Genomic DNA, 12,382 nt, shown 5'->3' with positions numbered 1-12,382 from the left:
ATATTATTTAGAAACATTTTAAAAATTGTGTTCAATATTTACAAGGCAGGAAATCAAGGTAAAGTTGGTCTAATGCAATATGCTGATAAAGTATATTGTAAGGATGACCAAAGAAACAATACAGACACAAAAAAGTTACATTCCTTAGGGAGGAAAAACACTGAGTGAGTGATTAGTTATCAATAACAAAAACTGAAGTGTATGATTTGATTGCTAATTATAGACACACAAGATTACACTTTTTTGGTGATATCTAGCTTTTTTTAAATGTAGCTACTAAAACCATGTTAATAAAACAACATGGGTTTACAAAACTAGGCATTTGAAAAAATCTCCCAATCCAACTTTAAAAGAATATGATGAGCTCAAAACCATACATTTACATTTTTTATCCTCAAAAAGAGCTCTTTAGTGACTTTTTAAAAAGTTTCAGCCCAAGGAAAAAAACACACAATGATAGAAAAAGTTAACTCAAACAAAGAACCACTTCAATTTCACTTGCTGCTTCTCAGCTTTTCCGCGATTTAAAAGCCTATTGATCTGGTATCCATCTGCATCAAATTCCACTTGCCTCAGGAATCTGACGTTCCGAGCTTGTCCACTTAGCAAATGTCTAGAATACGCTCTCCTAATCAATTCCCTTCGTGACCCGTTTTTGCTCCATCTACTTGGGCTACAGTATGTGAGGGTTCTACTAAAATCAAATTTGAGGGAAAATGCAAATATGGAGAACCACGTGGTACCCAGTGTAGGTACTGTCTATGGGAGTATTGGGTTGACCTTCTTTGGGATCAATACTTGTTTTCTTTGACAGTCTGAAATAGCTGATTCCATTGGTAGAACTGATAGTTCAGTAATGGCTAAAAACATAGCCAAAGCAACAGGTAATTATTTTACTTGTTATTCTTGCATTAAAAATAAATATTTAAAATTCGTTATTTTGTTTTCTAGTACAGTTTGAATGGATTAAATGTTAAAAAAATTATAATAGTCAAGACAGTGGGAAATATCTGGGTTCCTTGCAGAGCTCTGATGTCCTCTGGCCTTAGTGCCTGTGCTGTACTGACAGCAGGCACTGCTTATATCACTTGCTACTTGGGAGGAAGGAGGAAAACACAGTAAAATGGAAATGATTGGGAGAGGAAACCAATACACAGCATCTAAGCATCACAACAGGCAGTTGCAAGTGTTTCAATCTGTCTTTAGATAGCAGCTCCAAACACTGAGACCCTTGGTACCTCGGTTACCTGGGTCCTTCCCTGGACACGATGCATCAGTACTTTTCCATCTTTAGAGGGTGAGAAGAGGGTAGCACTGGAGATACCTCGGGTTAAGACTGAGCCATGGCATTGACCTCTACTGACACAACTTGCCTTTCACTTGCTTCTAACTAAACTGCAAATACTTTGTTCTTAATTTATTGATTTGAAATTCATGAGCTTTGCAACATCTTCACATCATGACAAATAAGCCCCCTGCTGCTGAAATCACTTGCATAATTTATATCTTTCAGAACTGGAACTGCATCATTGCCTTTTCTGCAATTACCTTGTAGTCAAGTTTTTCACCTCATTGCAAAGTCTTTCATTTTTCTTGATTTTTAAAGGCATTTTCCACTTTCAGTGGGTTTATTTGAATGCCTTGGGAGGCCTCAGCCATCTATTATTAGCCATATAACAGTTTAGAAGTCTATCCATAGGCAGATTATGTTCAAAGTTGAAGTCATATTGTTTCAAATTTTACTTATATGTCAATTTGCCTTTAGCAATTGGATCACATTTCAAAATAAATGTTATCAATAAATAGTAGAATATCTGTATCTGACTCTGAGGTTTTTGTACTTGTGCCCTAATAATTATCATATTATTGAAATTACCTATTTGTGAATGCTTTTCTAAATGGGCCACGGCTCCACCAAGGGCAGGGCTCATTTTAATTATCTGTGCATTGCTATTGTGTGTATTTTATATGGAATGTATTATTTACTCTATGAATAGTTTGCTGGCTTATTTACTGACTTTATTTATATATCAAAACAGTGTCTTCTTTTCTTTTTTTCTTAGCAATGCTAAAGATCAAACCCAGTGGCTTGCGCGTGCTCATCAAAAACTACTACTCAAGATCCCAGGTACATATTTGGGTTTTTTTTGGAAGGGTTATTATGTACAGAAAATAGTAATGTATTGTTATTTCGGAACCTAATTAGATTCCCTTTTGTCATCTTCACCTGCTTGTGCCATCACTGAAACAGGATCACTCAGCGCTGGCCCTGAGTGGCAGGCAGTTCAGTCAATATTCACTTTGTTCTGTTTACATTGTTACTTCTTTCACCAAGACCATCTGCCATTCTTTGAGGCACACTGGAGTGAATATAAATTTTCCTTTGAGAGCCTTTAAATTATTTGAAGGCAGCCATATTTCCTCCTTTATCTCATCATTAGGTTAAATATCTTCATGATTTTTCCTATTATAATATGATTTCCAGACCTCTCACACTCCTACCAGTATTTTTCTTCAGTAATTCATCCTAATGTAATATTCATGACTTTGATTAATGTGCTAAATGGACAAAAGAAAAATTTAGAAAGTAGAAAACAGAGCATCAAAATTTCCAATGATCCCTCCACGTATTCTCCTTTTTTTTTTTCTATTTAAAGATGTGTGTGAGGGCTTGGGGATGTTATTCAGTGGTATAGTGTTTGCCTAGCATGTGCAAGGCCATGGGTTCAATTTCCAGGACAACCAAAAATATGTATTAAAATCTGAAGTCCTTTTTACTTAAGTTGCACCTAACGAGTAACCATGGTTGACAGTTTAAATGGGATTTTTCATATTGTCATTGCTGCTTATTTAAACATGCTCAAGTACATGTGTGAAGGCACACATACACAGGTGTGCATTTTGGGCTTTTGTTCTACTTCAAAGAAAATAAGGTTTTTGATGCAATATTGCTATGCTAATTTTGAATCTCTTGAAACTTTATCCTCAGGTTAAGTACAAATTCAAATATAAATAACTGTCCAAAGTATTTAATAGATTCCTAGCCTGGTATGTAGTAGTTACACTTGATCTTAGCCAAAAGGCCGAGAAGCGATATGTAGTAGTTAAATATTTTAATTCTCTAAACAATATATCAGTAGCTAGTATTTCAATTTTTGCATTTAAAGAAAAAATATTTGGAATGATAAAATAAATTGCTCATAAATTACTGCAAACCTATGAATCTATTTGCTTATTTGTTCTTTGATTTGTTTCATAAGCTGTTTTGGACCATTTCCAGGCAACATAAATACAACTGTGTAGCTTAAATATAAAAATGATAGAAAAAGAAGCAAAAAAGAATACTCGAGACTGAGAATATGAAATGAAAACCATAATAAGAAAAGCAAAAATAAATTAAAAAATCATGTACTTGTTACAAATGACAACTGATAAGAGTATGGATATTCTCAGCCATCAATGACACAATGTTCAGTTATTAAGTGCTTAAGTCAGTAAGATATTTAAGAAGCCAAATTATTTTTAAAAATATATATGAACTTGACATTATGATGAAGACACTGTGCTAAATGTCTTTTTAAAAGGGATGCAGAGGAATATATGGAAATGCCTATTTTCACATAATAGATAATTATAAATTTGAAGATTTTTATTTAAAGTGTCTCTTGACAAGCCAATGTCCTAACACTAAGTCTAAATCATCAGTTATTTCTTTAGGAAATCACAAATCGTATGCTTTACTATTTATACACAGTTCAATTTATCTGTTTACTGCATGGATGTTAAAGTTGAGACTATTTGGAGGAATAAAGGATTCCAAGTCTTTTCCATAACCGCACATATATAGAGAGTCACAGGGTACAGTGTGGTTAAAAATCATATGTCATTCTGTAGGTAGCTATTCTTTTTGGGATTTAATAAAGCAAAGATCTAGGAGTGTTATTCTTTCTAGGATGCCTGTTCCTGTAGACTTCAGGGATAATTATTTGAATTGATCTGGCAATTATGCCACCATTAATATTGACTAAGTTTACTATGGGTGGGTACATATATTCCACCTAAACAGCTTTTTCCCTGTTTAATTTTTGCTTATTCTGTCAAATCTTATCTTCCAAGAAAGAAAGAAAAACCAGTAGTTTTTTCATTTTACAAATTTCTTAGAGATCAAGAAAACGGTGATAGTAAAAGCAGACATTCCTGAGACCACCCACTAATACAAAGAAGGGGCATATTGGGTGGCAATCAAACCACTGTAGTCTTCTGCTATTGAAATGTATTTTTACCAGGAATGTCTGTACGAGGCTTGCTGCAAGGACAGAAATGTGTGAGATATCCTCCATTAGGAATCTCTGGAGGCTGGTTTGTGGCTCTTGAGGAGATTTGCTCTCCTAACATGCCCAAGGGTCTGAGATCCATCTCCAACACCGGGGAACAAAAAGAGAATCTCTGTTTGTGACAGCAGTGGCAAATAATCTTGTAAATCTTCTACAAACCATTCTTTTTCTGTGTGTAAAATGAGAGGCTTACTATTGGTAAGAAACTTAAATCTGCCAGCAGCTGCTGTTGTTGGAAATAAATGGTCAAAGTGGTTGACCCTGGACATCTTTTCCCTTCCTCCAGATAGCGGTGCAGCAAACCATCTCCATGGGTGGTCACATGAAGAGTAGGTCACATGAAAGGTAGGTGACCTGAAATGACACATGAAGCAGACTTGTCCGGGAACATTCCCACGCGGGGGGACTCAGTGGCGGTTATGAGGCCCAGAGAAGCTTGGAGGCATAGAATTTGTCTCTATAGGTGGGCATTTATGGGGATACTGTGGTCAGTGGACAAGGAGAGAAGAGAACAATAGCTACTAAGATTAAGCTAACTCTTACAGTTTATATCTAAAATGCTCCTCTGAAGTCTCACGTGCTTTAAGATGACTGGGTCATGGGGGCACTCTGCATGTGCTGTTAGGAAGTAGGGCCTGGTCGGAGTTGGTTCACTGGGGTTGTGACCTGGAAGAGTATATTCTCATTCCCAACTTCTCCCTCCTCTCTCTGCCTCCTGGCTGCCATGGGCTGATCAGTTTTCATCCACCATGCTTCTCTGCCTTACAGCCAGCCATGGACTGAATCCTCTTAAACAGGAGCTAAAATAAACCTCTCCTCCCTTAAAATTCTGGGTGCTGAGTATTTTGAACCAGTACTGAGAAAATGACTAAGTCAGCATTGAAGCCATGTAAGAGAAATTAGTTATAGAATGTTAGCCATGTAGATCAGAAATTCCTACTAATGGAAGCCAAGTTAACCATCTACTACCAATCAACAAAATTTGAAAAATCAATTAGTTTCCTTCATAAAATAGAAATATTGAATAAAATATTGTAAACTAAAATTTTGATATATGTGTGTGTATATATGTATGTATACTCAGCTTTTCAAGGTACAGAAATTTTGAGTATGAAAATGAATAAATGAAAACTATTTGGCCTATAATGTAGCACGTGGGAAGATTGAAAAAAAGACCCACACAATTTTGAGCTCCACCTGGACTACTTAGCATTTTAGAGAGAATCCACCTCTAAATAAATTTAAAAAAAAATAGAAGGGGATGTAGCTCATTGGGAAGGTCCTGTCTCAATCCTCAGTACCAAGAAAAATAAAGAAAGGAAAGCAGGAAGGGAGGAAAGATGAAGGGTGAGAGAGGAAGAAAGAAAAAAAAGAAAGAAAAACCTGAAAATTTAAAACTAAACTCAAATCATCTTGTGATTTCTGTTAGTTTAAAGAACATTTTATAGACAATGAAATTCCAATTAGTCTAATTTGTGAAAATAGAAGAAAACAAAGTTTTATACAGAAAGTTTGATGGAAGATTTGAGTGCTAATCCTGTTAAAAAGAAACTCCTAATCCTCGTGATAATAGGTTTTATGGCTATGGGCAATCATTTCACTTTCTGTGCTTTGGCTTAGAATGCAAGTTAATACTAGTGTGCTTAGGGTATGTGTTTATCATTCTGTTGTATAAAGAATCACATTTTCTTTAAAATATATCTTTTTTACTCACATGCTCAATTTTATATCCCCAAAATAGGCTTATAATTCTCCTTAAATCATTTGGTCAGTGGGATTACCCCTTCTCAGTAACATTTAATGTTAAAGAATGTGACCTGTTTAAGCATTAAAAAAATCAAGAAAATTGAAATTACTCTACTCTTGCAGCATGGTGAACAACCATGCTGAAGAATTCTGGGTTATTCTGCTTTGTCCTTATACTGCTTTTTAATATTTTCATCTTTAAATATATAATCAGTTGAAATATATTATCTACATAAATGAGAAAAATGAGGAAATATTCATGATCAATAGTTTTTATTGAACATTCGGTTTCGTGTACATTAGTACCCATGGTGGTATTCCTTTTACTCTTTATTGTCCAACTACTGAAAGGCACAGATTTTATAACTCTCTGCCTTATGATGTCTTTGATGTTTACAACACAGGAAAGACTATAATTTTCTTGCAATGAAAAACTGCTATTTTTCCCTTAAGAAAATAATATTGATGCCTAATCCTACAATGAATGTTCTGTACGTAAGCAGTTTGAATAAAGTTTGCAAAGCATCATTCATAAATTAAAGCGTGCAGAAAAATATTTTGCAAATTGAGGAATGCTTCTGTTTACTTACTATATTTTCATGTGAGGCATCTCTGATTTCAATACACTGAAGTGCAGAAATCACTGAAATTATCTTTGTATTGAACTGAGCTGAGTGTAAAATGCTGTCTTGGAAAATAACTTAGAAGAAATGATAGAAATTTGCCGTTAGAGGAAAAATAAGCATCTTTTAGCAATTAAAATGTATATTTTATACACTTTAAGATATATAATTAGCTAGAAATTTAACAAGATAAAATGTTTATTCATGTATAAAATATCACACTAAACCTCATTAACATGTACAATTAAAATGTGTTAAAATAATGAATTACTGAGGTGAAAAAGGTATTGGGTTCTAACTATAAAATATTAGTCTTCTTTTTGTTTTTTACCAGCAAACCATTTTTATATACAAAAAAATCAGTGGTTATATTAATTCAAGAAATGATTTGGCATATACTTATGCATGGTACACGAAAACTACAAGCAATACTGATCTGTGGCTTCCCTTCTAGGAGTTTCTGAGATCACAGGATACAAAGAAAAGGGAAAAGAAGTGTTAAGTACCTAGCAGTGTCACAAGCAATGATTTAAATTTAAAGGGAGACGGGTATATTTCTGGCCAGAGTAAGCTTCAATGAAGTAAGGAAAGAAAAGTAAGATCTTCATGGGCAGAGAGGTTGGCTATTTTCTTCTCTCAAACCAACACAGAATAAAGTCGCAGAGAGATGACTGTTTTATATTTATATGTAGAAAACAAGTTCAATTTGAGAGGTCAATGATTCTGGTGAGCAGATCCCCAGAGTGGGAGATAGTTACCAGAAAATTAATTAAGAAAAGATCATGTGAAATGTTGATATCATCATTAGAATTTTATTTTTTAAAAACAGAGATAAAGGCCTTCCAAAGGAAATGCTCTGATCCAACTGGTATTTTAAAAAAATAATATAGTGACTCTTTGTATAAGAATTTAAGAAAATAAGTCCAATGATAAATTTCAAAAAGATAAATATTTGAAAATTAGATTAATTTTAGGTTAAATGTTTTAGATATTTATTTTTATAATGCAAGAATATTTTTTAATTTATAAATTTGAGTATTTGAAAGTTTAACAATCTGTGCATTTTAGCTTAGAAGATGAATATATTAAAGGTTTCTTAGCAAACTAAGCATTTTCATAAAAATTTACAGAAGCAAATTCCAATGTTGAAAAAGCAGTATTGAGTTGCTAAAAATCAAGTCTCCACTGAAACACACAAAAATCAGAACAATTGCAGCACTTATGTTTTTAAAAGTATCAGAGATCTGTGAAAATAAAGATTAAAGAAAGGGAATTTTAGTTATGTCCTTACTTAAGATCATTCATAGATTCCAGTCGCGCTGAGAATTGGACTGGCTGAAGAATATTGGTGAAGGAAAAAGAAAAACTAGAAATACTTTGGCTTTTTGTGAGGCACAGAATGAAAAAAAAAAAGTATCACTAAACACGTCTGAATTTTCCCTACATATATTTCCTAAAACATTCAGTAGGCATGTAGCTTCAAGAAGGTAGTCTTGGAAATGCCCACTTTCTCCCATTACTTAGAAAACCCAGTCCCACTTCAAAAATGGTGCACAACTCAAACATATTGCTAAACATCTCTTAACTATCAGAGGAGGTAAATAAAAATACCAAAGGAGATAAAGGAGGATGGTAAAACAACAAAATTCAGTATCTCTGAATGAACAGTTAAACCTTTCATACATATTCTCTTTAAGAGTTTGAGATTGATAGGCTGTTACCAAAAGCATGCAAAGAAGCACAGGAAAGTTCTAAGCATATATCTGCCTATGTGTCATCTGACTGTGCGAATCAATTCTGCAAAGCTTGTATCTGTTTTAAGGAAGGCATTGGAGGGTACAGAAGCAAGCCACGTGAACCCTCAGCCAGAAGATAGTTGGATCCCTTTACTCATTAATGCTGTTGATCATTTCATGAACAGAATTAAGGAGCTCACACAGAGTGAAATTGAATTATGAGTTTTCAGATTCATTCATAGTCTCCTATCTTCCTCTCTCACTGTCACATCCAGGCTCTGATTCTGCTTTTAAAAATGGACCTAGCATACTTGCTAAGTGGAAAGAGACTTCCTGTGTATATTTAGCAAGAGACTACTTGAGAGACTGTTGGTTAGGCCAGATTGGCAATTATTTATAAACCGTATGAGTGCAATATATTTTTCTCTGCTAGATAAGAAAGATAATTGCATGAGTTTGTGTTCCTGAGTTGCCTCAGAGATTCCTAAGGAAGTTATCCTATTTCTTATTCTATTTCATGTATTGTTTCATTGTTAAAGATGTTGATGGTCTCAATAAAATGCTAACCAGCTGCTGGCAATTCAGTGAGTACCCTTTCATTTGAGTTTGTGGATGTCAAGATCGGTATTTAGACATGTATTTAGAACAAAAACACTGGACTTTAATCTTTTCAGAGATGACCACAAGCCCCTTAGTACTTCAGCATGTTATATATTATTTTCATCAGTAGGTATTTCTGAATATTGTCTCAGTTTCTTCAGCGTCCCTAACATATATTGGTGTTGCACTCATTTGTTTGGTCTGTTCGTGTTCCTGAACAGATTCCTTTTCCTTACACCTACTTGAATTGCTCTCTGTTATATATTTACATGTGTCCCCAAATGTAAATACCACATTTTATTAAATAAAAAATTAATGTGTGAAAAAAAAGAAGCACACGAAAGTTATTGCATCTTATTCCTCGCTGTATATCAAAACTGCCTAAAAAAATAAAAGAGAAGGATTTTGTTGTTCCCATTTTCTAGCATGTCCATCTATTTCTTTGGGTAAACAACAAGAAGTACTAGTCGTATGTCTAATTTGCTAAGAAACTCCAACTTTGATTTTGCAAAGTGCCTATACACTTCATATTCATATTAATCATACATTAAATTTTCAGCTGCTCTGCACCTTTGTTGCCACTTGTTAATATCGTTCTGTCAAATTTTAGACATTCTCATGGGTGTAGATGGGTATCTCATTGTGGTCTTTGCATTTTTCTCAAAGTAATGATACTGAGCATCTTGTTATGTGGTCATATGCAATTGTAGCATCTTTTGTGAAGTGTCTATACATAACTGCTACCTTTTTTTGGTTATTTGTATTTGGTTATTTATTTTGTTATTATTGACTGGTAATGTAGGAGTTAACATTCTGGACACTATTATTTATCATGTATATGTGCAGGAAATATTTTTTCTTATCCTAGTCCATTGCTTGTCTTTTAATTACATTAACAGGGTGTTTGAAGAGATTTTTAATTAATTTTATCAATTTTTATTTTTATAGTTAATGCTTTTTATGAGTGATCGACATGAGATTATTAGTAACCTGAAAAGGTAATAGTTGTAATATATCTGTCTTCCTAATACATAACTCATAGTCAGACTACATTAGGGGTTCGTAAAAATCACCAAGATGACCAAGATGGTCACCAAGAAATGTGTTCATAGACATTAACAAAAGATTTTTAAAATGTGATAGTCAAATGGTCAATAAGTAAATATAAATTAAAATCACAATGGAATACCACTATTTACTCCTAAACATCATCAATCTGAAAACAAAATAAAACAGAAACATAATATTGTTAATAAAGCAATAGAACAATCGGAATTCTTATAACTTGATGGTATAAATTGCTAAACACCTTTAGAAAACATTTTATTAACATGAACCGAAACTGAGAATTATGAAATATGTGATCAATCAATTCCATTCCCATGTAAATGCCCAAGAGAATAAATGTCCAGAAAAATAAATGGTCAAAAGAAATCTATTTTCACCCAAAGTTGTATAGAATATTCATGGAAGCATTACTCAAAACAGCTCAAACTGAAAAATACCGGAATATCCATCTATTTTTCTAACATGAAAAATTAAATGTGCTGTGATCATGCATGGAGTGTATAACATAGTAAGGAGAATGAACAATTTACAACTACATTCGAAACTTGCATAACCGCACAATTACAAAAGGCCACACGTGCAATACAGACTCTGAGATGTAGATCATACCAAAAACAGAATGAAATCATTTAGACAGAAAAAACAACACCCCAAATAAAAAGTAAAACTAATCACAGCTGTTAGAAATTGGGAGGGTGTTTACTTTGATAAGTGGGTGTGTACTGGTCACAGGACTGTGGTAAGCTTGCAAAAATATAGGCAAATGTACAACTGATTTATGTGAAAATGAAAACCAATTTAAAACATTGCTCTCTGTAAAAAAACAAACAAACAAACAAACAAACAAAAAGATGTTAAAACATTCACCCGGTTATGCATTTGGTGCCATTGGTTTTAATCTTTGTACTTAAAAATAGCAGAAATTCAATACTTAAAATTCAATACTTAAATTGTTTTCATTTCAATGAATAATGACAAGAATGGTTCATCAAAATTTAAATTATTTTAAATATTAACAAATTTCATTTTATTTATTTTGTGATACTGGGGCTTGAACCCATGGCCTTCAAACTGAGCTATCCCAGTCCCTTTTTAAAAAATTATTATTCTTTAGTTTGAGGCAGGGATCTCTATAAATTGTTAAATTACACAAGTTAATCTCAACCTCACAATTCTTTTGTCTCATCCTCCAGAGTTTGGGTTTGCTGCCTTGCACTACAGCAGGACTATATTACCTATAAAATTTATACACCTCAATTTCCTTTCTCTCTTCTACATTCTGTTATTATTAGAACACATTAAAATGGAGAAGTTTCTTCTTTCTATTACTAACTGGAAGAGACAACGCACAGACAGACACACAAAGACACATGCACTAGTAGGATTTGAGAAGAAATCAAATGCTATTCTTTTGTGCAAGGCTGTTTCCATTTTTCTATGATTCCTTAACCACTATTAACTTTTTGTTTTACTTTATAATAGTGTGTGCTTTATTTCCATTTGCTTATTGTTTCTGTTGGCTCTGCCCCTCACAAAGATACTGTGTCTATGTAAACCCAGCAGCTTTATTTTGTTCACTATAGAATCTTGATCTCAGCGAACAATGCCTTTCATGAATGGGTAAATTAATAAATACTTCTTGAATGAAAAAATAACTATTCTAAATAATGAATTATTAATTTGGCATTATCCTCCTCTTTTTTCATTTTAGTCTTGCCAGTGGTGAAATAATATAAAGATCTAGTTTAAGATCTTACAAAAAGGGTGAACAAAAGCTGTTCCCTTACTCAAAAAGCAGAAAAAATAAAAACCAATGAATTTTTATTAAACAAGAGGCTATAACGTTCTTCATTTTTGTATTTAATTTTGTATTCCTTTTCTTCTAATAACATATTTTATAAATTTAACATTATACCAGTAATTGGTATCAATTAAGACCTAAGTTCCAAAATATGCATTGCCTAAATAATTTTATGAATAAAATGTTCTAATTTATTTTGTTTGAAAAAATAATTCTTACCAAAAATCTATCTGCTTGCATATTGCATATAATAAAGGTTTTCAGATTGTCTGCTTAACCTATAAAGTCACTGGGTTCTGGGCATTACCTTGTATGTCTTCATATTAAGTTTTTGTTTTGTTTTGTTTTGCTTTGCTTTTGTTTTTTGAGACAGGATCTTGCTTTGTAGTTCAGTCTGGCCCTGAACTCTCCATTCAGCCTGTAGTACAGGCCGGCCTTGAACTCTTGGAGATTCTCCTGCTTCAAACTCTTCAT

This window comes from Fukomys damarensis, unplaced genomic scaffold (genome assembly GCF_012274545.1).
Source record: "Fukomys damarensis isolate Sample0158 unplaced genomic scaffold, DMR_v1.0_HiC HiC_scaffold_12, whole genome shotgun sequence".
In the NCBI taxonomy this organism is placed as follows: Eukaryota; Metazoa; Chordata; class Mammalia; order Rodentia; family Bathyergidae; genus Fukomys; species Fukomys damarensis.
This window is presented reverse-complemented; position numbering follows the sequence as displayed.